The sequence below is a fragment of the Pelecanus crispus genome, chromosome 3, assembly GCF_030463565.1.
Source record: "Pelecanus crispus isolate bPelCri1 chromosome 3, bPelCri1.pri, whole genome shotgun sequence".
NCBI classification, from domain to species: domain Eukaryota; kingdom Metazoa; phylum Chordata; class Aves; order Pelecaniformes; family Pelecanidae; genus Pelecanus; species Pelecanus crispus.
In genome coordinates, this window is record NC_134645.1 from 68827613 (window position 1) to 68850121 (window position 22509).

Genomic DNA, 22509 nt, shown 5'->3' on the forward strand with positions numbered 1-22509 from the left:
TTCTAGAGCCTACAAATCCATTTGTACCTCAAGTGGGCTGCCTGGGCACCCCAGCCCTGGGGGGCTCACAGGTTTCCTCTGCTTCCCCTGAAGGAGGCTCCTCTGGTCCAGTGCCTTTTTGGCTGAAGGGACAGACCCCTTTGATTTACTTTCTGAACACTGGGATTTATTGTGATTTGCAATGATTCAGCCCTCAGCACTTGAAATGTTTATGACATTTTAAAATATTAAGAAATATAATAGTCACAAGTATAACATAAATAAATTTAAATATAATAAACCCCTCTTGCTTCCAGCCAATGCAAACTATGAAATGAGAAACTTGGGGACTGCCTGCCTGAGGAAAAAGAGTCTAAATACACTTATACACACACGGAAGCCAAGGGATTTCTCCATCCTGGGAAATGTCTTGAGGCTTAACCCCATATGCCAAAAAAAGTTTTTTGCTGTTGGTTTAAAGCAATCTTCCTTAGGGCCCTTTTTTAGAAGCCCATCACAGATGACCTGACTGAAGGAAAGCGCACCCTCGGACACCTCAGTAAACCGCTGCTCAAGCTTTGGCCAAGAAGGGGCCTTTCCCAAGTCCCATGTTTTTAAGCACTGAGGGCTGACTAGCATTTTTCCTGCTCTTCTGGTATTCCCCATATTGGTGTCTGTCTCCCCATTTTATGCTCAGTCTGTAAACTCTCCACAGCAGCTATGGCGCCTTGGTCTATGTTGGCATCGCACCTAGCGCTGCGGGACCATCACCTGTGACCACGCTCTCCAGGCTCTGTCGTAAGACTGGAAAGTAAAGTCTGCAGGTGTAGTACTGCTATCACCACGTGCAGGTGATAAATATAAAGAGAAAAATGATTATAACTTGGACACTGGCTATTACAGAGGCAAACGTAAATTACAAATTTTTAAAAGATCTGCCATGTCTCCAATAGAGAGAAATTATACAGAAAGATACACAACATTATACTAGTGGATAAGAAATGGGAACACTAGAGCTAAAATTGGGGGAAAAAAATTCTCAAAAGGCTGAGATATTAGTGTACAACAGTATTTTCTAGGGAAGTAATACTGCCTTCAGCTTTTAGGCTGTTAAGTACTATATCGGACATAACCATTTATAGATACGTAATAATGAACAATCTTGTACTGGCAAAAAAATGAATAGATGATGCAGAATTTTCCTCCTCTGGAGTTGATAAATATAAACAGCTATCTCCTTTTTCCTTTTAGATATAATATGACATGAATATCAATCTCCTTTGAATGTACTAATTCTTCAGAAATATTGTCCAAATAGTCCAGAAGTATTTTCAGCATAAAAGTTGCCTGCTAATGGTTCACATTGACTAATCTATGTTCAAAAATAACAAGAAATTTCTTTGGCTCTGCTTCTATTTGAGGAAAACATTTTACGCTTAGAAAAATAACAAATAAGAAATAATTATTCTTTGTTAGCTAAACACTCTACCAGATTTTTCACCCTTATATCCATGAAATTTGCAAGAATCACTGACATTTACATACATATTTTAAGGCACAGTTTGGCTCAAGGAAAGCAGCAAAACAATCCTGTCTGTTCACACAACATCATTCAAATTTAAATTTACTTTAAATTTTAATTTCTATTTTCTATAATCATGATTGTTTCCATCACAAAGAAGTTAAAAAACATCAATAACTGCAGTCACACCAGCAGGACACAAGAAAACTGTATTAAAACATGTATTTTCTGACTTGAATGTTGAGATTTGATTCTTCTGGATTAAACTTGCATAGTACATACCTAATTACAGTCAAATCATTATTAAGCTCTTTCAAAAAATCTAGTTTCAACGTTTGATGGGAACTATTTCACCATTAGACTAGACAGGGTTAAGCTTGTCTGTGAGCACAGAGACTAAATCTTTTGCTGTCTTCTGAAATCCTCTGAAAGGGCTAAACTTCTGCACTGGAACCTGTATATCACAGAATTACACTGTATTTGAGTATTTTAAAGTTTGCTGGCTATAAAAAAAATAAAGAACAGCCCTTTATAACTTTGAAAAATGAAAGCTTTTATTAGTAAAATACCTTCTTGCAGTACTCAAACCTTGAGTTCAAGTTCAACAACCTGAACTAATGCTCAAAGCTAAGAATGTTCTCACAAACACCTAAAGAAGTGTTTTTTGTCTCTGGTTGAAGAGAACCTATTTAGTAGAGTGAAAACTAAGCCAAATTTGCTTTCTTCTCCAGCTAGGAGAAGAAAAAATTAATTCTTGCATCCCTTTCTCCCAGCACATAAAAGTGTGTAAATAAGTTCTCATCACTTTATTTTGCAGAAGTACAAATAATTCTTCATAGCACAATTGTACAGCAGCCCCACTCTGTTTCATGCAGCTGTTAGAATACTGAATCAAGTCATTGTCCACTATTTATAATTTCAGAAAGAGCATGAAGAATTGCCCAGTTCTTCTAAATCAGGCTACTTGGCAGAAGTGGCTTAAAATAAAATGGAAGAGAAATACAAACAAACCCTGGAAAATATCTTTGTGAAACCTGCAGAATTTGAAGGATAGTTCAGAATAAAATTATTTTCTTCTTCCTACTGCAGAATTTTTTTCAATTAAAAGCCAATGGAGCTTCTAATCTAGAAGATTCAGCAAAGATGACTTCCCATTACAATAAATATATTAAAATATTGTAAAAAATGAGAGAATATACTAACAATTGCTACATAAAATTTATCTTTGTGAAGAAGGGATCCTCAAAAGAAAGCAACTTATGTATGAAATATTTTTTCCTAGCTAAAATAGAAAGGAAAAACGAAGGCATGTTGCATTACAGCTGCTATGCTTATTAAGGACCAGCCTCTGCCACTTTGGTCCCATCAGGTAGTACCCAAATTCCTTAAGTAATCCCACTGAATCCAATGGGAAAGCTCACAGAGTAAGGTACAACTATTGTGATTAACAGTGGCAGAATCTGACCTTAAGGTCATTTTAATAAGCGTTCTGGTGACTTGCTATTTCCTAAGGACCCCTTTGCATAATACATTCTATAAAAATAAGCCCTAGAAAGATACAGTTTCTCCTGCTCAAGTATTCCAGACATTTGGAAATCCTGGTGAGAACCGAACGCTGCCTGCTTCGTCATGGTGATGGAAATGGCCGGCAGAATATCTGTACACTGAGGGCCACGTAAATGGCAACATTATCCTCTGTGAGTCTATCCTGGAGCTGCCCTGGCTTTTCACCACCAACAAACCAAGACCACCGGTCTGATGTTGTCCTTCTGGTCTGCATGTCACAAAATTCCCTACCTGGCTGGCAGGTACCTGCTGTAGAGAAAAGGCAATGATAAAAACTAAAGGTGAGGAAGCTGGATTAGATCGTTTTGTTCACCATCATCACAGGGCAAGATTATTCCCTACAGGATATTCTTCAGTACTTCGTCTAGTCTGGTTTAAAGCCTCTATGGCAGAAGGAATATAGGCCAAGACTGAGCAAGCTTGGCAACACTGCGTGGGGAAACTTACATTATCCCAGCGGCAAGCCAAAGAGTATTAGTCCATCACTTTTAAGAGCACAAAACCTACTGACATTTTAAGCACTATATTCGCTTCAGCTAACATCAGCCCTCGGCACGGCTGTGGCCGCCAGGGCCACGAATACCACACATGCCTTCAGGACCAGAGCTGGGCTGGGGAGTGGCCACACAGGCTGCAGAGCGGGATTTGCTTTTGTGCGTGCACTGGCTTGAAAGAGTTAGGTAAAGCCTTTAGAAAAGCACAAGAGAGGTGTTTAATCTTCAATATCAGGAAGTAGAGAGGACATTAAAATGCACGCTTTGCTGCAGAACAAGCTGCGTGGCTGCATTACCAAGGTACTAGCAAGGCTGGCAGCCAGAGAAGCAATGCAGCTGCATCTGCTGTGAAGCTCCTCTAAAGCAAGCAAATGCTCTAAACGCAGAAACTTATTTCCAGCTCAGTGTTACCTTACTGTGTGGAAAAGGTGCTGATGATGCTGTCGGCTTTGCCAGGGCAAAAAGTTCGCAAGTCCCTAACTTAGGGACTGTTGCAGGGGAAGAACTGCACGATCTCTGAGTAACTTCTGCTCTTGCAGCTTCCCATTGCTGATGGGTGGCTCCTGCAGCCAGCAGGCTCTGCTGGATTGGGTACTCATGAGGGGGGATATCCACAGGGAGTTAAATACAAGTCCCAAACATAACCATTCCCCTCCAGTATCTTTATTGATGTGTCTAAGCCTAAATGCTGAAGTTTTAACTTGCTTCTAGTTATCAAGCTACTTTTTGCCCAATTTAATGAGTAAGTTTATACTCTGAGATAAAGGTAACACAAAAATGTCAAACTATTCCTTAAGTACCAATTTAAAGTTCTGGCATATCAACAAAAAGTGTCTTCCAAAGTGTAGAAATATCTTATGTAAACAGAACTTGTTGATAGTATTTCAACAGTAGAAAATATGTGGTCTATTCTCTCTCTCCATTATCTTCTAGCTGCTGTCTCTGTGCAATAACAAAATAGCGCATGGTTTATGTACTCACCTGTCTAGCATAGACGAAATACAAAAGGTACAAAACAACTGGTGCTGTCACTGAAAAAATACTTCAGGTCTTGAGTGCAAACTGTAATATCCTACAGAGATTAATATAAGCATGCCAGGTTTATGGTTATTCATTATTAAGCTTCTGGGAAAATAGAACAATATATCCTAATAGTTTTAAATACATACTAGATCCTCTGAGTTGCTGCTGATTATATAGTCCATATTTCTGGCACCATATTTCAAAATGACCTGAGAGAGCGCATTCTGAATTTGTAAAGTTACAAGAAAAATTGGCAAAACCAACTTTTTTACCCTCAAAAAGAACACTTAAATGCTGACCGTAACAGACTCTTTATCAAGAGACAAGCCAGAAAATGGAAGGCAAGAGGAGACAGCTAACAATAACTTTGAACTGACCCTCAAATGCCAGCTACCAAATGATGCTCTCAGGATCAGACAGATTGTATTTCCCATAATGGGAAATAAAAGCCCATCGTGTTCTGCTCAAGTGAACAATTTGCTTTGGTCACAGGACTAAGAAGCTAAATATTTCTAGCAAACATAGGTACTTACAAAGTTCTGTTTTAAAGTCTGCTCTTATGTTGGCCTTGGGAGGGCAAGAGTAACCTGGCCCGCCCCATTTAAAGCGTAAACAGATCTCTCTGTAGGCAGAGAGGAAAGGGTAAATTAATTAGCCAGCTTTTCTTTTGTCTTACAAAGCTGTTTGTTGAAGTGGGGAGAAGAGGGAGGGTGGGTGGAGAAACAAAACAGCCCTTGCATAAGAGCCTTTAGCAATACACCTGAGTAAGAAAAGATGCCAGCTGAATTCAGAGAAATAGCCCGCACACAAACCCTGAGCAGAATTACAGTGCAATTTATGTTAACTGAGACAATTTTTTATGCATAACAGAGGAGCATGTTCTGGCCTGGCTTAGATCAGGCACTATCCTGGTAAGTAGGAAAAACACTGATGAGAAGTTCACTGTTTCAGTAGGCAAGACAGAGCAACAGTGAGGGAAAATGAGTGTATAAGGTGAATTTTGCAATGAAAAAAGAGGATTAGGTAGACCATGGTTCAGAGGAGGATAAGGAGACGCACACTGGCACAGGTGATTTCCCAGCATGCTCTCCTCTCGCGTTGTTTGGGTGTGATGGTTTCAGCTGGGCTACACGGAAATTAGTCCCTTCTACAGACCCTGGTCTAGTTACTGGTGAAACCCTTTGGGCATGTAACCACCTCTGAAAGCCTGAGTCTGTGCTGCCCACAGATGTGGCTGTGGAGAAAAGTGAGGTACAGCCTGGTAACAGCAGCAGTGAAAAGGTAAAAAATTCATAATCTATTGCCTTCATTTTGAACTCACCCCACCTAGCCTACCTTCCCTGCTGCTTGAGGAAGATTTATTTGTGATTGCTAGAGAGCTGATGATTATTTTGTTTATCACACACAGCAGCTCTCATTGCAAGAATACAACCAGCATCCCTTGGCTCCAGTTCTCTGGGGATTCGTGCTGCTTTTATAGCCTGAACCGCTCCTCTTCCTGAAGGCAGAACTGCCAAAAAGGACTGCATGTTTTATACACAATGTAGAGGTTGCTAAAACAATCAGTCCACAATAGATCTCCTCCTTAATGTATGCAGCTCATTAACCACCACAGCTTCAGGTTTATAATTTGGCAATTCTACTGAAAAAACAACCCAAACCCTGTATTAGGTAGAGGGCCATGCTCTGAACTCAGCCAGTGGAGCACATCCAGTTTTATATAGCTGTATCCAAGATCAGACTTTGATTCCAGCACTACCTTGAGCTTAAACAAAACCTTGAGATGGGATCTGCCAGTAACAACAGGGGCTGAGAGGAGCAGACCTCACTGGTTGGAAGTCCCCCTGCAGCATGCCAGGCATCCTTGGTAGCTCCTACAGGGAACCCTATGTTCAGGTCTCCATCAACAAACACTCAGATCTTCTGAGTGGATATTTTATGGGACCTTTTGACTACTGTTGATGTGCTATCCCCCAAAGACAAGAAGATGAAGAAGATGAAGATGACAGAGATGACAAAGAAGAAAAAGATGAAGAAGATGAAGACAAAGAAGAAGAAGACAAAGAAGATGACGATGAAGAAGATGACGATGAAGAAGATGACGACAATGACAACAGAGAGGAGGAGGAAGAAGAAGAAGAAGAAGAAGAAGAAGAAGAAGAAGAAGAAGAAGAAGAAAGAAGAAGAAGAAAGAAGAAGAAGAAGAAGAAGAAGAGCAACCCTGGGTTGAAAGTTTCTCAAAATTTCAGTCTGGAAATTGCACAGGGGCTAAGCAGTCAGCCCAAGCCCCCCTCCATCCTCAGACAGATCTGCATCCAGCATTCCTCTCTATGTTTACAGCTGGGGAGAAATTGAATTACCTACATAGTATTATTTTAGCATAAACGAACAGGAAGACTGCACCAAAATTGATGACCCAGCGGGTGTTGCCCCTCCCTGACTGTACTGTATACGCAGAGCTTTCTAGACTCCAATTTATTGGTTTGTCAGAAACTTCAGTTATTTTCATCAAGTTGAGTTTTACATTAAACATTCCTCCACTTAATTGGAACCATGCGGATACATTTGGGCAGCATCCATATTCCTGCTCAAATAAAAGGGGTACTTTGTTACAAATTCAGCATACTTTGCTGTTAAATTATATTTTGCTAGCAATTACAATTAAATATGAAGTTCACACTTAATAGCAGACCTTGTAATCATGTGGGAGTAGTTCTCCTTCCGTGAACATCATGCGTGGGTGGGAGAAGGGAGAGCCCTGCAGCCTCATTTTAATAATGAAATAAACAGTTCTGCTGGTGAGTAATTCAGGGATTTTAAAACAGGGCAGTGGCAGGATGGAAATTGTTTAAGAAGCTTATTTAACCCTCTCACCTGCTACTTCTAGCTCACTCAAGAATTACCCACCACCCAGCTGCAGGCAGGCAGGAGCAGGACCAAGAGATTTGGAAAGGGATCAGGGAGTTGGGCAGGGGATTGTGTCACGCATGGTTTTATTCTTGGTTTTAGTCCCCTTGTGAAAATTGTTGAGGATAGCAAAGTCATATTTGCAGAAAGCTTCTAAAGCTCTCTTTTTTTCTCCCAATTGAATTCTGAATTATAACAAAAACAATTCTCTAAAAATGTTCTGCTTTTCTGGCATTTGTCTTGGAAAACAGGTAATGTTGTTCTGAAAATTGAGGCTTCATTTTAAATTTTGTTTGTGGTTTTATATTTGTAAGTTTGTTCCCGTTAGCCGTAAGTGGGCCTGTTATGGAAAGGTATCAAGTGGTTTCATTAGAAGATGAAGAGAAGACATTTTGCTATGGAAAAGCAGATTTGATACTTCAGTCGGTACAAAGCAGGCTCTTTCAATCTTAAAAACAGAATGTGAAATATTGCTACTATTACATGTTATGGTGGTGTTTCTACTATCCTGAAACATGTCTCTACTGACTTGTCATGGAATTATAGAATACAAATTACAATGAAAAATACAGGATATAAAAGTTAGAGGAAAGCTTTCTCATTCTAAATTAGATTTTTTTTTCCTGAAAACAAAGATTTAAATTTGGATTTGTACATGAAGGAAACTTATGAAAGGTGACTAGGTCTGAGGAGACATTGGGATGAAATCTGCTTTACTGAAACAAAGAAAACCCGAGATCAACCTGATGAAAATACTTCTGCCCAGTTCAAGCTAATTTCCTAGTCTTTGCCTTTAAAATCTCTTGCTGTCTTGCAAATGAACCTAAGTTCCACGCTGCCCATTCAGAATCAATTGGAGCATGTCCTCCATGTACAGCTGATACTGCCCAGCTACTGTCACCCATCATTCAACCCAAGGCACGCCCTGCTTTCCCTCCGCTAAGCCAGGCTCCATATGTTTGAAAGACATCTCCATGTGTGTCCAACTCAGAAGAAAACCAAATGACAGGACTGATGGTGTGACAGCAATTCATAGAAACTGCCCTTGCGGATGATGGCAGCTGCTCACATTTGTGGTCACATGTTAGTGGCCAACTGGAGAAGTGCATGTATCACGGGGGCTGTAGGGTCAGGATTTACGTCCCTAGACACATGACTTCCACACTGAGAATTGCAGCGCATACCACAGAAATCTGCACTGAGCATCTCCTTGCTCCAGCATGGAATTTAAAGGAGTGTGTTCCTTCTTTAGCCCACATGCATATCCTGTTTCTTTCCACCATTGTTGCTCCTGCATAAAGCGCACTTGGAGAAGACAGCTCCATGCAGGCATATGCCTTTCCATTCTCTAGGATGGGGGAATTAAATAACTCCGAGAGCTACAGAAAACTCCATCCTACAATGCTATCACCCTATTCCTGATATTGCACCGGAGAATTACACCCACAACAGCACACTGTAGAGCCCGTCTTACTGTTTCCCTGGAGCAAACTGCTGAACTCTTCTGGTCATCCACAGAGCTAACATCTCTCCTGGGTGTCCTGAGGGATGGCAAGCCACTTCCACAGGTTCAGCCTCTTTTGCTTTTACCTCTCCTCTCTGCCTGTGCAGCCATTACACCTGTAAATACTGGAAAGTCCATCTATTTCAATTATAGATGGGTGAACCCTGTGGCATTTGAAGCACTGAAGATCCTTTGAAATACTTTAGGCATTCCCAAGCTAGTTCCAACACAGAAAACACTTTTACTTGGTACAATTTAGCTCCGTGTTTCTCTCACCACACTGTTTTCCAGCTGCAATTTCATTTTAAGCTGGGAAAAAAATATTTTCTTTACACTGGGGCTGTTCTAAAAAGATGACAAACATGACTGCACAGACAGCACATCGAACTTTGGAATCTATGCTGTTTGACTTGTTTTGAAATTTTACAAAATAATGATCCTTAAAACATCATAGAAGTGCCCCCACTCTGTTACAAAGTCCTGATGGGTCCCAAAGGACTTCCCTGGCCAGCACCTCGTGGTTTATTTCCCAAAGATTCTCAGTGCTGTGCTCCAGCTCACACTTTCTCCGGAGGTGGCCAGATTTCCCCAAAGGCAGACAAAGACAAGAAAATTGCAGCTGAAGAGACAAAGCCAGAAATATTCTACTGAACCTGAAGCACTGTATTTCTTTCAGAGCTTGAATCCATATCCCCATCATCCTGCAAATATGCCTGAAAAGGTACTGCACTGAAAATGACTCTGCTTTGCAGTGATGCCTTCTGCTTTTTAAATAAGTCCCCTTCAACAACACATATTCTCATCTGTGCATTTTTAATAGAAACATAATTTTTGTCATATGTTATAATGAATAGCATACAACTAAACGGTGCGTATAAGACTGTAATTCCATCTGGGAGTTTGTTGACATTGATAAACCACTCGGGTTTTGCTTTCGTGATTCATGCCATTACAGCAGCTCAACAGGATTACAGTCCTGTTAGGTATAGCTGGTTATAGGCATTATACCATATGATAATCACTGTACATTTTATTAAAGAAAAAGTTTAAATTTAAATATGCAATTGAAAATTCTCATCAATGGTCTGACAATATGGTGTTAAAAATTATCTTTATGTTATTACCTGAGTGGCTTGTTTATTTTATTTAAGATTCCTCATCTCAGGCAATTAAAATACTTTAGTTGGATTTAATTATATCTGTACTAAGGGACTGAAGCATTTCCCTTGTAATTTTGTGGCATCGCTACTTTTATAGGATATGAAAACCAGAACATTGCACTGCCCATAAAGGAAAGTGAACCAGACAAGTCTAGTAATTTCATAGTCTAAACCGGGTTAAGCAGATACACACAAAAGCAGATAAACAGCGAAAACTGTGTTTTTACTTTTTTTTTCTTTGAATTCCAGACACTAACAGTGATAACAGTGGCACTGCTAGGGATTGTTTAAAACATATAATAACATTTTCCTTTAATTTCATTATAATTAATAGATCAGCTCATCCACGTGTGCATTTCCCTCAAAATGAAGCTTGTGTTAAGACATATTTCCCTCTTGCCTGCAAGTAAAGCTATGAAACCTGTGTGAACAGGAGCTTTCATTCTTCTGCACTTTACTCCCAGTTTGTCTGGATCACCACGGGTTTTAAAAATTTCAGTCATGCATCCTGTTTCTAGTGTGGCCTCCCTCTGCTAATTGCCATTTAGTTCACAGTGAAATAACTGCACTAATGACTTCAGCAAAGTCCAGATGTTCTAGGCTGGACAGAAGGGAAATATTTCTGATCTGAATTTTTCAACTTATACAAATCGCTGGAAATGGCCACCGCTGCCTGACACAAGACTAAGGGCACTAAGTCTGATGTCCTGCTGTTTGCCCCTGCCCAGTGTGCTCTGTGGAATGGTTATTATCTGTAACACCCCCTGTACTGGAATTCCAGATTTCACTTTTTGCACCAAGTAAATACGTAGCAGCACCGGCAGGAAAATCGCCGGGATGGGTCATGGCAGCCCACAGGCGCAGGGGACACGGGACAGAGTGCAGCTATTCTTCTCCCCCTTGCCACTGGTGCCTTTACTGAGCTGCTGCTCACCCAACGCCCGCACACCAGCCTCGGGTGCCTCGCCGCTGCTCCCAGCTATTTTCTCTGTTCAGCTACAGGCACTTTCATATACTGGGAGAGAGCGGAGGTACTCACACCATCTCCAGTCAGCAAAATTAGGGCAAGGAACTAGAGGGCAAGACTGCCCAAAGAGTCGGTAGAAGCTCTTCTGCCGAAGCCTATGTGCTCTGGATCGTTGTCTGGAGGCTCTGCAGGTGATGAGAAGCTTCCAGACAGAGGCAACATTTGCAAAGCATCTGCTCTGAAAGCCAGGCTACTGTTTAAAGTGTTAGGAGATATTGGGGTACATTTGTCCATTTATCCTAATTTCATGCTGTTTCAGATTTCATTCCAGACTAGAAAAACTGAAACTTAAATTTCAACGTAATAGTTCTTCCACCCTGTGGCTAGGGCCTTCTCTGTAGCACAGGATCTTTGCAGACATAGCTTTTACAACAAAGTTTCTGAGTGGAGATGTGGTGTATACTGGCAAGAGATTTTTTGTTAGCAGTGTTTACACCACCTACCCAAATGACGTAAGTTATACCTCTCAATACATCCTTTTGCTGATATAAGAACATTTACCAGAACTGACAGTTTATTTAGTGGTATGTTTCTTTTCTTCTCTTCAAATCGTCTTAGCTGACAAAGCCGTATATGCAAAATGTTTGAATGCAGACACACCTATTACTTCTGGGGAAGCTGCACAATGGCCAGCAAATGATTCCAGCATTGATGGGGGAGTGGAGGGACCTGAAGCAATACAGCCATGACGTGCAGTGAAGCAGCCTTCTCATGGATCCTGGGAAATGTCCAACACTAACACACAAAAATCTGGGGTGGGATTTAGGGCTGCAGGTTGCTCTTACAGAAGTTCTCAGGAGCCAAGGTGGAAGGAAACAGAAGACAACCACCAATGAAGCTAGTTTCTCAGTGATTTAAGATGCCTAAATCTTTTCACTCAATATGTGTACTAAATTCTCATTAGCTTTAAAATATCAAAATGATCAGAAAACCTTCAGTATGGCACCTTCCCACCAAATGCTCTTTGTCATCCAGTTATACCTCTTCACTCAACTAACCAACACAGATTTTGCCTCTGTTAACACCCTACAATTCTGATGACTCCTGGGAGGGCGAGATGGAAAGGTAGAAAGGTTTGGGGGGCCAGACTTTATTCTCTCTTGCACATCGTTAATAATATTGTCAACTAAGTAATTAAATCATCCTCATTATAAATGCAACACGGAAAGGACACAACTTGATTCCAGGTGGGATCCGCAACACTGTCAATTTTTAAAAATATTGTTTAAAGTAGGCAAATTTGATCTGGAGCCATTGAAAGAATAAATTTGGAAGACCACCAGGTCATTTTTACAGAATCCCTTTTGTAAATGTAATGGCACTTTAATGGAAGTTACACTATATACACACATAAACAAGAGAAAATCAGTGTATATCGGTTATGATAATGTTTTCTGCTGGGTACTGAAAAATTACTGGAAAACCACTTAATAACTATGTAATGTTTTATAATACTGTCAGCTGAGTGATTTCCTGCTCTAAGGGGAGACACAGCCCTGCAGTTAATTTCACCGGGTTGCACTCAGGGACTGTTCCTATGCATACAAGAACTCTTAGTAGTTACCTTGTTTGGGATGCCATAAAAGGGGGTACAGAGCCCACTCTCTGCTCTGCCAAAACCCAGAGACATGAGATAGTTTTGGTTCTATAGGCAGGCAAGAGGAAAGGCCATAGAGAAGATTTTTGGTATTTGTTTTTGAAGCTTTAGTTTTATCCTAGGATGAGGGAGCCTGAGCATCTCTGCCACATCTGAATCAGGAGTGTTCCATGCTTTACTGACAGCATCACTACTCTAATACAGCCACTAATAATTTGTTTACTTCAGAATGACAAATTAAATAATTCAGAAGAAATTAATCAGGAAGTATAAAATTAAGACTGGGTAACTCAGACACTAGGGCAGATCTGTGGCATTGGTATATCTACCAGAATTGTTGGGTGATTTGCAGTTGGCATTGTCAAGCACAACTAGAAGGTGCTGTCACCTGAAAGAGGTTCAGCCATGCAGCAAACCCCCTTTAGCTCTTTCCTCCTTCTTCCCTTCACGTGGCTCACTTTGATCAGAGCTGCATCTGCCCCACACCATGCTGATCTCAGCACTGATCGGGAGTGAAAAGGGTTTAGAACTTATCCATTCTGCATTTTGTAGGGTCACTTTGTTTCCTGTATTCAGTGAAAGCAAAATTGTGCATCTTTCCTAGGTTTAGGCATATTTGTGATTTTGCCCATATTATATATTGCTACAGTTAGATACAACTCTGAGTCCTAGCAGCTGGTTTGTACAAAAGGTGGGCACAGTTCTGATTCCTTATTATGAAGGGGGGAGAAACTGAGTGTCCTCTCTGTCTTTCAGAGTTTTTCAGAGGGGAGGAAACACCCTAGCTGCTACTTTTTAAAACATACTACTCTGAATAAACATGCTGTGGAAGACATGGCAAGGATCTTCTGTTGTATTAGGTGTTTTCATTCCAAATAATTTTATTTCTAGGACTAAACAGTCTCCAAACCTGATTTAAGATTTTCCATATCACCTTCCACTGAAGCCAGTGAGGATGAAGGGCCCAGCTGTGTACATCTACTTGTTAGTTCTTCCTTTAAAAGTAGGGGCAGTTAAAGCATGCTCGCATTTACTGGGATTTGTTTAACTGACTTTCAGCATACCTGCCTGGCCATGTGGGTTTGCAGTCTCATTGATTGCAATTTGAGCTTTGGGGTATATCCAGCTTGCATGCTGAGAGCAAAACTGCAACTTTGAACAGTATTTAGGTGGTTGTGGTCAGAGTAAAGCAGCCATTTGGTACTGCGTACACGCTATTTTTAAGCACTGACCCCGCCTTTGATCTCCTTCCAATGACTTCCCCCACATACAGCTCACTAACAGAGAACACACTTCTTTCTCTATGGGAATTCCTGTATTTTTTATTTTTTAAGGAGGGAGATTCTCCCCATTCTTATCAAATTTGGAGAACTGACAAATATTAGTGGCTGCTACTCAGTCTGTGGCAGAAAAAACATGGAAAAAGGAAACTCAGGCTTTTTTCTGTAACATATTAAGGCAGGGCTACTTAAATGGGGGTCTATGATGCAGACCTGGCCTGAGGTAGCTTTGTTCACAGCAACCACAAGGGCCCATGCATCCGAGGTATGCAGACATCTGAGTCGGTCATCAGAGGCTCCCTTTGCAGTTCCTGTGGAGTAGGTGCTTCCTTTCACTCACCATTTTAAATACCTACTTTAAGATGAGATTAAGTGACTCCCATTTTTGTTTTGCATTGGCAAGAAGAGTCAGGGGTGATAACTGTACCTTGTAGATATGAAAGTTTGATAAACTAGCCTTGAAGTCACAAACAGAAACACCAAGGGAGAGATGAGGGTATTTACTAGAAGGAAGTCAATAGCAATCCTGGCATTTTGCCCCATGGACTGCTTCTGCATTTTGCTTTAGAGAGTCATTGAAGAAAAAAAGCCCCAAAACAAAGTCCCAAGAAATTACTTGGACTTCAAGGACCAAACTTCTCACTCCCCCTTCCCAGTTCAGGATTGCATCCACTGAACTACAGATCAGGATCTCTCCTGCCTCCTCTCCTTCTTGCCCCAAGACTTCTTGCCCACTGGTCCACCTTCAGCAGGGCAGGGGAGACACTACCTACAAAGAGAGACTGAAAGGGCTGCATTAGTTCAGAAGAGAAATCAGTAGAAACTGCCACTACAGAAACTTCCTAACACAGGATACAACTAATAAAATGGACATTCATTTGCTAGAATAAAAATATACCAAATTAAAGCATTGCACATTTAAAAATTCTTAAGCACTTCAGATTTTTAAGCACAAATGAGTGTGAAACTCTGACATGATTATTATTAAAGTCAAGAAATAAATGGGTAGAGTTAACATGAATATCTGCAAGTACATTGCCTCCTTCAGGGAAACACACATATGCACTTATATGTGTGCAAACACATGCAGTGGGGGTGTCAAGAAAGGAAACAATTTTATTTTCCTAGACTCCCCAGGGAAAGGAAATTCAGAATATGGTGTATTTTTCCTTAAATAAGCAAACTAAAAGTTGCAGAATAACAATGTAGAAATTTCTCCTCTGTATCAGCACAGATTTCTGAAGTATTAGATTAGAATACATTTTATAATGAATTTGCACGTTTTCAAGAGTAAAATAAAGAATATTATCTTAATCTAATGGATTTTTTTTTTTTTAAATATAGCTATGATTAGCAGAAAATAACTGCTTGATGCAAATGGTAGCTGCTGTCTTGATTTTATGCATACAACAAATTAGCTCATGTTTAAAGCTGTAAGGATTTGTTTGGGCTTCTCATAGTCTTTCTGTTTAGCTTAATGTTATCCTACCATACTGTCTTCTAAGTACAGGAAGTTTACTTGGAAATGTTTATCTATTTTTTTCAGTTGACCGCAATTTCTTGAGATAATTGTTTTAACATTGCCTTTATGGCTGGGCTGTTTCAAGTCTGTGGAGCATACCAAAATTATCTTGTGAGACAATGTTGAATTTCTTTGTGAGTTTTCTCCCAGCATCCAAAACTTTTACAATGCTATTCTTTTCTTCCCTGAGGTCATTTTCTGATGACAGGAGCTAGTGGGCTTCTAAATTTTCTACTCAAAGCATCTTCAAGGCATTTCCTTCTACCCTGTTCTGCGTTTTATGAATTTTCTCATGGCTACCTAAGTAATTTTCACCAAGGTTCAGCACAAAGTTTCACTAATGACTGCTCAACAGCTATCAGTGAGTGAACTCCAGGTTTTCCAGGCCATTCAGATGCTGCAAACTGCCTTCAGACCTGGGAGCCGCTGCAGTCAGAAACAGTTGGTCCCTCAGAGATGGAGAACGTGATGGACCACCAGAACTCCCTACAGGAACCAGAGTGCATGGACAAGGCCTGGGTAGGTCTGAAGAAAATTAATTCATGATCCGGTTATGAATCAGCTCATCACCTACATAAACCTGTTTTAGTTAAATAAAGTTGGTACACACTGACACTCTCCCAAACCCAAACATTACAGTAGAATCATAGAATAGAATCATAGAATCATTTAGGTTGCAAAAGACTGTTAAGATCATCAAGTCCAACCATTAACCTAGTACTGCCAAGTCCACCACTAAGCCATGTTCCTAAGCACCACATCTACCTGTCTTTTAAATACCTCCAGGGATGGGAACTCAACCACCTCTCTAGGCAGCCTGTTCCAGTACTTGACAACACTTTCCATGAAGAAATTTTTCCTAATATCTAATCTAAACCTCCCCTGGCACAACCTGAGGCCATCTCCTCTTGTCCTATCACTTGTTACTTGAGAGAAGAGACCAACACCCACCTCACTACAACCTCCTTTCAGGTAGTTGTAGAGAGCGATAAGGTCTCCCCTCAGCCTCCTTTTTTCCAGGCTGAACAACCCCAGTTCCCTCAGCTGCTCCTCATAAGATTTGTTCTCCAGACCCTTCACCAGCTTCATTGCCCTTCTCTGAACACGCTCCAGCACCTCAATGTCTTTCTTGTAGTGAGGGGCCCAAAACTGGACACAGTATTCCAGGTGCAGCCTCACCAGTGCTGAGTACAGGGGAACAATCACCTCCCTGCTCCTGCTGGCCACACTATTCCTGATGCAAGCCAGGATGCTGTTGGCCACCTTGGCCACCTGGGCACACTGCTGGCTCATGTTCAACCGGCTGTCTACCAACACCCCCAGGTCCTTTTTGGCCAGGCAGCCTTCCAGCCACTCTTCCCCAAGCCTGTAGCGTTGCATGGGGTTCTTGTGCCCGGAGTGCAGGACCCGGCACTTGGCCTTGTTAAACCTCATACAGCTGGCCTCGGCCCATCGGTCCAGCCTGTCCAGATCCCTGTGTAGAACGTTCCTACCCTCAAGCAGATCAACACTCCCACCCAACTTGATGTCACCTGCAAACTTTCTGAGGGTGCACTAGATCCCCTTGTCCAGATCATTGATAAAGATATGAAACAGAACTTGGCCCAATACTGAGCCCTGGGGAACACCACTTGTGACCAGCCGCCAACTGGATTCAACTCCATTCACCACAACTCTTCAGGCCTGGCCATCCAGACAGTTTTCTACCCAGCAAAGAGTACGCCCATCCAAGCCACGAGCAGCCAGTTTGTGCAGGAGAATGCTGTGGGAAATGGTGTCAAAGGCTTTACTAAAGTCTGGGTAGACAACATCCACAGCCTTTCTTTCATCCACTAGGTGGGTCACCTTGTCATAGAAGGAGATCAGGTTACTCAAGCAGGACCCCCACACTGACTGGGCCTGATCACCTGGTTGTCCCGTACGTGCCATGTGATGGCACTCAGGATGATCTGCTCCATAACCTTCCCCAGCACTGAGGTCATACTGACAGGCCTGTAGTTCCCTGGATCCTCCTTCTGGCCCTTCTTGTGGTCATGTCACAACCATGAATCTCCCGTTGGCACATCTTATGACTATGAAAGCACAAGATGATGTCAAGTCATTTGTATTTTGGACAACTCTTTACCAAATATTCTGTAGATTAAACTTCTGTTCCATTATTAGCAGCAGACTGTGACTTTGTGTACAAAGATTGGGATCCATGATACATACATCTAACACAAAGCAGTCTTATGTCATAAAGGGTTTCAAAGCTAAGTAGATGAAACACACAGCAGAAATAAAAAGCCACACTACTCTCACTCTTTGTAGTTGGTGAGCTGAGGGACAGATTTGCTCTAGGTTTCACAGCAATCACTAGTAAAGCTGGGAAATGATCCAAGACCTGTGTCCTAACCATAAAACCATGCTTGCTCTCCTGGCATAGAGAGAAACAGGAACATGCCAGAGATGCAAAGCAAACGCCAAGTTGTAGAATGGGCCCCTAAAGTATTTTGTTCCCTAGAGAGAGATTAAAGTCTTGCAGTACATATAAACACCTGCCTAATGATGACAGAATTGAATTTATTGCTTCATGCAGCAAAAATGCCTCAGAAATAAGATACTAGACGTACTACTGAGATCATCCAAAACATAGCATGTGTTGTAGTTATCACAAATTTCAGGTGATCAGCCTAAAACATCTGCAGCGCATGTACTATCTGCTGAACACCAAGGCACAGCTCGTAGAAACTCTGCCTGGGACCCTCCAGAGATTGTAAAGTAGCTGAGACATGATAGACTCGAAAGAACACCTCACTTCATGAACCTCCACCACTACCCCACCACAGCAGCTCCAGTGGAAGCACTGCCAAATGCCTAAGCTGTGCACCCTCTCCTTCAGCTTATCACACTGTTAGGTTAGTGAAAACACATTTCTGAGGCTGGGATAATAAGTTTGAAAAGAGACCTTAATACAGAACTGCTGCACCTTTTCCTTTGGGAATCAACTATTTTCTATAAGAATTTAAGTCACAGAGTATTTCTAAAAGAAGAAAACTGGGCTTCAAAAATGTTAATCAAATGCAACATTTTAAACAAATCTTTCTAATCCCTCTTGATACATCCACGTGGTTGAAAACCAAAGCTATATCATAACCAGCACCTGTTGGAACAAGTAGTATCATGCCCATACAAAAACGCTTTCCAGCTCTACTGGGTTTGAACTTGGTATGAGTAAGGGTAATTTCCATTAAACTGGCTATACTAAATCTGACAGTGATGCTAAAGGTGAGGTACTGTAATTTATATATTGGCTGTAATATGGTTAAAATCCGGGTACAAATGCCAAAACAATCTACACTGCAGTCACCTGATAATGTTGGATTTCTTTTCTCTTATAAAAAAAAGGTTTCATAGCTTTTTCTTGATAGATATAATCAAGATGGTCACTCTTGACTGAAGAGAGTTAATCGTGCAGGTTGAGAAGGAACCATATTTGTAGATTGTAAATTAGGTGAAAAAGATCCATGTTTATTTATTTTTATTTCTTCTCCTCTGGACAAAAATCACTATTTTATTATCTGCAGCAACTGGCAAATATTTTAAAATACAGTCCTTACAAATTACAAATTTAGCTTCAGTCCTCAGATCTTGGGCCAACAACAGCTAAGAGAAAGAAAAAAACAAATAAATCCTTGCCCCTACTCACGCTTTCACCACCTTCACGATTCTGTTCCTCTCAGAAAAACTTCAGAGAACTGGTGAACTTTGCAGTGTGCCAGAGAAGCCGGTGCACATGGACTATTTTAGATCAAAGGGAGAAATGCCTTCTAAAGTGCCAAGAGCTCCCTCACTATTATACCAAAAAAAGTGCCAGCTCACCTTTTCTGCTGGATGAAATATCATGGAGAGAGAAGAGCTGGTGTCTAATATGGGCAGGCCTGGGTCATTAAAGAGTCTATAGAGTGGAAAAAAACCCAACTTTCAACTCCTTTTGGAAATAGCCTATCCTGATGCACAAAGGCAGGGCAATAGCTGGTGTGTGCCAAATTCAGCCCTGGTCTGACTTCAGTTTCTGAGCTGGCTTGATAACTAGTTCCAAGTGCATCACAGCAATGTAATTCCCAAGATGACAAAGGCACAGAAAGTATGTCCATTGCAAAACCGGAGCACCCTCAGAGGGAAAAAAAAACCCCAAGAACTTTTAAATAAGATTACCTGCAAGTATCTGGAAAGCTAACTGGATTAGGTACGTTCACAGTTCTAATAGTCTCAACTTAAATGATAGTAAAAAGGCTTATTGCTTCTTTCACTTCTAGAATCTACCACGCTGAGCCACCTTCAGTCTCTGATAGCCTTCAGTTTTGAGCCAGCTGCTAATCAAGCACATTCCTGAAAAAGTCTAGCTTCTTGACTTCCAAAGGATTGAAGTAGCCACTTCCTCTTTGCTTGCTTTCTCTGCAAGTGCTAACGATTTCTTTTGTCCCTTTTTATGGCTGTGACCATGAAACCAGAGGTTTTAGGCATCCATTTGGGCTCTTTTAGCACTCTTGGGAGCCTGTCCATCATCTCTTTTCCTAGCAGAAATGCCCCACAAGGTGAGACTAATGTCCATCACCCAGTTTTCTGTCTCCCACAGTGGCTGTTGCAGAAGTTGCTTAGGGACAGCATGTGAAACGAGTCCTCATGCTCCTGCATCCTGCTATTAGATTTCAGATGTCAGAGGGAACATTGCTGCCTATTCCCAATAGTATCTGGTTTGCATCTTTTATCCATTAATTTGTCTAATCCATTTTGAACCTCCTGATGTGTTCTGACTCCACACTTTTCTTGCAACAGCAAGTTGTAGAAGTTTATCACATGCTTTAAAGAAAGGCATTTTTAAAAACCTGGTTTAAATCATGTCCTATCAGTTTCAATGCATGTTCCCTGATCTACTGTTATTGGATTTGGTAAACAAGTTTAGCACTCATCTTCTGAACTACCTTCTTGATTTTGTAAATCAGCTTCATCCTCACTCAGCCTTCTCTCCGAACTGAATTGAGACCATAAGCCTGCTATTGATTCCCCTTAATAGTTTTAGATGTCCTTCTCCATACCTTTTTTCCTTTTGTTTAAAGAAAAAACTATGCTCTTCTTGAGATGTGGAGACCAATTGTATGCAGTGCTTAAGAGGTGGAGGAGTGAAGGTTTTCTACAGTGGCAAAATGTCATCTTTGGTCATGTTCTCAGTACCCTTCCTGATATGGGCAATTTTGGCTGCAGCTGAACACTGAGCCAACAGTGACAAAGAACTGCTAACTCAGCATGGCCTGGATTATTCTAAAGCACCACAGAGTTGTTTCGGAGATATACAAATTAACTCCAGACAAGAGACTAGATCACACAACAACACAGGATAATGCCATGCAGAGACATTTGCTTAAGCCCTGGAAGATTTAATAACTACATTAACACAGTGCACAGACTCCTCCTAGATTTGGCAGTACCTTGCCCAGATAGGATGCCTGCAATCACAGCTCATCGGATAAAATGGACAGGCCAACAGTCCCTCCTGTGCATTTGCAATGTCTTCAGAATGATACCTCTCTTTTGGGGAGCCCTCTTCTCAAGGTGTCTGGAGCTCTGTATCCAATGTGAACAACATCTGAAGTCCATGTACTATAGAGTTAATAGTTATCAATAAAAATCAGTGCCTATCAAATTCTCCCCAATTTAGAACTTGTTCTCAGTCACTGAGAAAATTCACCAGTACCCCATTGGAAGGGCAAGGCATAGCTGTTATGTGACAGAGGAGGATGAAAAGTATGAACTACTTCCTCTTCCCCCAGCGCTGCACGTCTTCTCCCTCCCCATGTACGCCACTGATGCACCTCGAAAAATATTTATGAGTTCTCATTCAAATACTTCAGCTGATAAATTTAATATCACATTCCCAGGGGTAAGCAAAAAATAAAATATTGCATTGGCCTTCGCACATGTGGAGATTATATTACTTTACAATGAAACCCAGCAAGCTGCACATTACAGTTTTTACCACAATCTCCTTGGTAGGAATGTTTCAAATACATTGCATATGTGTGAATACAATATAAGCATACTGAAATGCTTTGAACACTGTAATACATCAGACACTTGAGGCAACGGGGGGAAAAAAAAGCCTTCACCTATCTTGGCTCTTATCTTAAGTCTATATCGTCCTTTAAGTGCTTAATTTGACACTGATATTCTCTAGTCTCATAGATGGTGCTACTTGTGACGTACAAAGCAAACTTCCAAACAACTGACTACTTAAGCACATCCCTCAAACCTCTGTAAGTTTGTACCTTATTCATGAAATATCTCTGTGAACGAAAGCAGACAAGACTGCTTGCTCTTGTGCGGTACAACTCTTGAGAAAAACAGATTAAAGGAGTCGCAGCTGTACAACAAAGTCCTTTGGTTTATGCAAACACATTTCTACACGCCGTAAAAGTCTGAACATCTGACTTATTTGGATTTTACAAGGCTACAATACTGGAAAATACGCATAGAAATCGACAACATTCAAAGGCATTAAAGAGTTTCATTTCACATTTGTTTCCTATGTCGCCAGCTTGCTGGGATCACGGCAGCACCTGCTCCTATAACCCCAGACCCGGGGAGCCAGGCTCTTCACAGGCCCGGTCCCTTTTTTTTTTTTCTTTTGGTGGCCGTGGCCTCTTAGCTGTAGCACCGGCGCCATCTCCTGCCTGCCTGGGGAAGCGCTACCGGCAGCGGCAGGCCGGGCATGGCGGGCTGAGGGGCAGGGACGACCCGGGGCTGCCCACCGCCGGGGCTGCCCACCGCCGGGGCTGCCCATCGCCGGGGCCGCCCATCGCCGGGGCCAGCCGGGCTCCCCGCCCGCCCCGGCGGCGCCAGGCCTTGCCCAGGGCCGCCCGCGCAGGCCGGGCTCCGGCGGCTCCCTCGG